Genomic DNA, 6,063 nt, shown 5'->3' on the forward strand with positions numbered 1-6,063 from the left:
AATCTAGTTATAAAAATATTGAACTATTATTATACGATGTATGGTCTCACTTGAATGTAGCTAAATTGATGTTTTGCCATATTTTAAGAATCCTTTCCCTGCTCCCTAGATACGTGTAACAGCCTAGAAAGATCACTGCATCTTGAACTGTAAGGCTAAATCAGAAATTATATTATTACCCATAACTAGCAGCCTGCTGACTTTCACTTAAATATCAGGACCCAAATTATTTTATATCTCACTTCAGAATGTGGTACAATGTGCTATTTCATTTTCTTGGCCTTGTCTTAGAATTTATTATACACCCTCCTTTTTATGAGCTCCACAAACCATTGGTGATAGTGATGAGAAGCACTGTATATAGTTTCACTGGCTTTGGATTCTTGTAGGGTGTATGAAAAAGAAAAATCTTATCTTTTAGGTCTTGATGGCGTATTCCTTCCAATCCTGAGATGTTGATTTAGCTGTCCCGAATGTCACATGATGTGCCTCTCCATACTGTACTCAAGCCATTGCAGAAATGCTGACGTGACTTTGGTGTGCTGTGCCAGGGCAAATATATTCTTTTGAATTATGCCAGCAGTGAGGAGGAAACATGAGTACAGATCTCAAAATGGAAGAAAAGGTGAGTGGATGGAAAATCACTCTTTTTGAATATGGTGGTAGAGGAAGAATTGAGTGTGCATGACTTTATCAGCCATCAAAAAAGAGGATGAGGGCGCCTGGGTGTCTCAGTTCGTTAGGTGACTGCCTTCGGCTCAGGTCATGATCCTGGAGTGCCTGGATCAGAGTCCCGCATCAGGCTCCCTGGCTCAGGGAGCCCCCTGAGTACATGAGCCCTCCCCCCTCTCATGTACACTCTTCTCTCATTCTCGCTCTCTCAAATAAATAAATAAATCTTTAAAAAAAAAGAGGATGAAAATAGGTGTTAGACTAAGATGAGGAAAGTATTCAGTTTTGAAAAGAGAAAGAGAAAGCTTATTGAGGAAAGAGACGAGTGGGGTCAATGTCAAGAGAAACAAAGGAAAGGAACCGGCCTCAGTGACTCAGTTCATCCTGATAGACTGTGCATTTAAGGGCAAAATCCTTATTAGTAGATGGAAGCTGTGAAAGTAGATGAAGACTAGGAAAAAGTAGCCTTTATAGAGTTATTTTTATAATTTGGCATTTAAAACTTTAAAACTCCAATTTAAGAGGTTTCTTTTTTTTCTTTTTGAGAAGTAGACTGGCAATTTTTAAAAGTTGCTTTGCATCCTTAAACGTATACTAGAATGCTTACAAAAGTAAGCTCACTGTTGGTAAACAGTAACAGCACAGAACATACAAACCAAAAGTGCTGGGAATACCATAAAATGGATTCCTCCATTTTTAAAAAATGTCTATGTAAAGTAGGCTCCTTTAGCAACAAGATTCAGGACTCAGAAAGGAGAAGAGACTAGATCTGAGAAGGAATTTTTAAAAAATGGCTTCAAAGTTTTCTAGAGTTTTTGTTAGCCACTATTTTCTCTACAGTTTGGATTATACCAGAAAGTGTAATTCATATATTTGGAACTGCTCCTTTAAACCACAATAAAAGCAGAAAGATGTGAAAACACTGCCTGATGCTCAAACTTGAAGGGCTGCCAGCGACATTGCTGTGACGTTAGCATTTCTGACCTGGCTTCACGTTCTCCCAGACCGTTTCTTCAGATGTGAGAAGAACGTAAGCCAAAACCACCAGGGAGCATGCTTCGCACCCATGCACTTGAGAGGGTTTGGGTGTCCAAAATGTTGAAAAGGTCCGATACAGTTGTTCTCATAGAATCAATTCTGGTGGTCACGGGGTCAGAATGTCTGCACATGTGCACGAACCGACAGGCCCATAAAAGCCTGAGAGGAGGCAGCAGTGCCCCATAAAAGGTCACACCCAGCCAGGATCCAACAACATTTGAAAGGCGTCTGCTATAGAGAAGAAATATGAGACTGACAGCATTGGTAGTGGCAGCGGCAGAGAGAGATGGATGGGGATTAATCACGGTAAAATACTGAGCAAAAGAGACAGCCAATTCTGCCAAGCATGAATACTTCTCTACTCACATGTTTCACAAAGTACACTCTTCAAAGTACAAGCCGATTGGCCAAGGTCAGGTTGATCTTTGCTAGGCTAAAAGAAGCAGCTGCTGAGTGTATATCCTGGCCAATGGGGAACACCTAGGGATTTTTAATGTTAAAAAAAAGGAAAATTAGTTGCGGTTTAACAGTAGAAAAACGCCTGATAGCACAGGTAATCAAAATTGCATTCCCTCTCTGAGCTCAGGCCATAAACTTTGGGGGTAGTACCCATTTATGAAGATTACTGATTGTCATTAGCCTGTGGATCTCTAGGACTTTTTAATGTATGCCCCTTGTGTTTCTTACATTTAGCATCTTGCCTTATTTCATCATCTCTCCTCATTGAGGCACCTTCTTTATAAGCAAAACAGGTTACAAGACAACCTTTGGAAGACCGAATAGGTAGCCCCACACAGTGCAGTTTACAGGACTCTAAGCAAGGGCACCACAACTGAAATAGCATTTCTCGGTTTTATCAAGGTGCACCGACTAACTGGTAAAGATTTACTTCCTTGACACTCATAATGGCTCTTTTTTTTTGTTTCGTTTTGTTTCTTTTTAACTTATATACTGAGGCTTTCTGTAGGTGATTTTTTCCTGTTTCTTTATCCTTTTATATGATTATGAAAGTTTTTTATAATAAGCATGTTATGCTGACAGTAAGAAAGAAAAAAAGGAATATGTTAAAAAGGAAACAAGAAAGACCTAAAAAAATGATATATGATGAAATATCACTTAACACTGTAAAGAAATGAACTACTGATACGTGCTATCACCCAGATAAAACTCAAAATAAATATGCTGAATGGAAGAAGTCAGACCAACAAATGGATACACAGTGTGATTCCATTAATTCTAGGACATACACAGATGAATGTAGAGTGACAGATCCATTGGGGCTTAGGGATGGGGGTTGGTGACAGGGAGAGGCAACAGTAAGGGATTGCAAAGGGGATTCAGGAAACTTTTGGAAGTGATGTATCTTTTGGAGGTTCATTATCTTGACTGAGGTGATAGTTTCACATGTACATATACATATATATCAATATATTGATATATATATATCAAAGGTTACCAAATCATACACTTTAAATATGTATAGTTTATCATATGTCAATTATACTTCAATAAAGCTATTAGAAATGGATTCCTAGAAGGGAAGAAACTGAGCATTGTGTTGCCTTACTCTTTTTTTTTTTTAAGATTTTATTTATTTATGAAAGGGAGAGAGAGGAGGGGGAGGAGCAGAGGGAGAGGGACTAGCAGACTCTGCGGTGAGAGCCAAGTCTGATGGGTTGGTGGGGGTTAAGGGGGCTCAGTCTCAGGACCCTGAAATCATAACTTGAGATGAAGTCAGATGCTTAACCGCTTAACCGACTGAGCCAGCCAGGCACCCCACCTTATTCTTTATTATTATTGTTGTTATGATTATTATCATTATTATGTACTTTTTACAGTGAGGTGATAGGGCAAAGGGCAAATGCACAGCATTGTATGCGATAAAATAAGTCACTTGAGAAAGAGAAGAAGAGAATAAGGGGAGAAAAGAGAAGGGGCGAGAAGAAGAAACTTACCTCAACCATTGGCCTGACCAATGGTGTTTTGTCAGTTGTTGCTCAAGAACACCAATCTGAATTTTCTGTGACCTAATCCTGTAATTTTAACACTTTTCTGTCCTCTTGTAGTATCAGCGTTAGGGATCCCAGCATACACTTTCAAGAAGGCATCTCAAATATCCTGCTTTCCCCAAAGTAAAATTATTCTCTAATTTCTAGTGCTTTGGGGGGTAACTTTTTTTTATGATATCATTTTCTACTTGTTTAGGCATTGGTCTTTCTACCATCTTCAAAAACTCAAGTTTTTAAGGAGAGAGTCCACTTCTACACCATTACTATAAACCTTTGGCTTTTTGCAGATCTTTAATGAACTATCAAATGATCTCCCAGCCAGATTGTTGGAGTTCTGCTGCCTTTGGCTGAACTTCCTCAGATGGCAGTGGCTGGTTCCTGAACACTCTGTCCTGTCACCCAGTGGGTCCTAGAGTCAGCCTGATTTACGTCTGAGCTCTTCATACACTTTCTTTGGGCACTGCTTCCAATACCTGGCCGCAGCCTAAGGCTTCCCAGACAGGTTAGCCACCTTCCTCTTTCTGCCCACTGTGGATGGGTCTCTAGCATGACCCTAGTTTATTCCTTCTTCCTTGTAAACTTAAGTTGCTGTGAAGTGACCTTTATACCTGATCTTCAAGTAGTCATGTTAGTTCTGTCTTTAATCATTCAGCAACACACTAGCCTGTGTGTTTCCATGAGGCAGGGAGAAAGGTAAAGGGAAGTGATTTAAATGTGATGGTGCTTAAATAGAAGGTTTATTTCTCTTCATGTTTTGGATTTGGGTTTAAACACTGATCAAGGAAAGGATCAGGCAGTGGCTCATTTTTGTGGGTCTTTCCACAGGACAGGACATGAACCCAGTGGGTGACCAAATGACTGTTAAAGATGGGGAAGGGTATAAGGCATTTGGGGGCAGAAGAGATGGAGCAAGATCAAGAACATTAGTGTTGATTAGAAACTTTTCTTTAGGGTGTCTGGGTGGCTTGGTTGTTAAGCGTCTGCCTTCAGCTCAGGTCATGGTCCCAGGGTCCTGGGATCGAGTCCCACGTCAGGCTCCCTGCTCAGCAGAAAGCCTGCTTCTCCCTTTCCTGCTCCCCTGCTTGTGTTCCCTCTCTGGCTGTCTCTCTCTCTCTCTCTCTTTCTCTGTCAAATAAATAAAATCTTTAAAAAAACAACAAAACATTTCTTTATACTCTGGTCAGAAGGTTGCTTTTTACTATGCTTCTGTGCTTCTATAGGCATTCTGCTTAGAAAATTCTCTCCTACCAGCAAACTTTCAAAGCAGAAAAAAAGGACATTGAAAGACTGATGTCAGGAAATGTGTTTTTCCTTTGTTTTTCTCTTTGTGGAAGAGACTGTTATTTACTCACCAAATGTCCATTCCCTCCCACCCATCTTCTTTCTTGCTAATAGAATTCTGGTTTTGTTTGCTTGTTTTTTAGATATTTCCAGATAAAACACTCTATTTCCTATCTTCTCCTGTAGATAGGAGTGGTCAGTAAGGTAGAAGTGTAGGTTTATGTGTAGGTCTTCTGGGAGAACTACTTAAAAGGTCAACAGACAACTAGCATGTACCTCCCTTGCTCCTATTTTTTTCTCTTCTTGATTAGAACCTGTGGCCAGAGCTCCAACAGCCACCTTGTGTCTTTGGGATAACCTTGAGGAGGAAGACATGCAAAACCAGTAGATGGAAGGGTTGCCTGGATCTCTGTTTATTTTCTAGAGCCATCTGGATCTCTGTTTATTTTCTAGAGCCATCATATCATTTCTGAACTGTTGTATTATCTATTGCTGTGTAACAAATTGCTACAATTTTATCAGCTTGAAACAACACCTATCTATTATCTCACAGTTTCCTTGGGTCATGAGTCTGGGCATGAGTTCTTTTTTTTTTTTTTAAAGATTTTATTTATTTATTTGAGAGAGAGAATGAGATAGAGAGAGAGCATGAGAGGGGGGAGGGTCAGAGGGAGCAGACTCCCCGCCGAGCAGGGAGCCCCATGCGGGACTCGATCCCGGGACTCCAGGATCATGACCTGTGCCGAAGGCAGTCGCTTAACCGACTGAGCCACCCAGGCGCCCCTGGGCATGAGTTCTTTGCTCTAGGTTTCACAAGGTTTCAATCAAGGCATCCGCCAGCCAGCATTTTCATCATGCGCCTTGACTGGGGAAAGATTCTGCTTCTGAGATCACTCAGGATATTGGCATAATTTATTTCCTTGCAGTTGTTACAGACTGAGGTCCCCATTTTCATGCTAGCTGTTGGCCAGGGACTACTCTCAGCATGTAGTTCAGGACTTCTCTATGTGGCCATCTCCATAGTTCATAAGATGGCTGTTATCTTCTTCAAGGCCATCAGAAG

The sequence above is a fragment of the Callorhinus ursinus genome, unplaced genomic scaffold (assembly GCF_003265705.2).
Source record: "Callorhinus ursinus isolate GAN/ISIS: 27379988/994484 unplaced genomic scaffold, GSC_fseal_2.0 scaffold3, whole genome shotgun sequence".
Taxonomy (NCBI): Eukaryota; Metazoa; Chordata; class Mammalia; order Carnivora; family Otariidae; genus Callorhinus; species Callorhinus ursinus.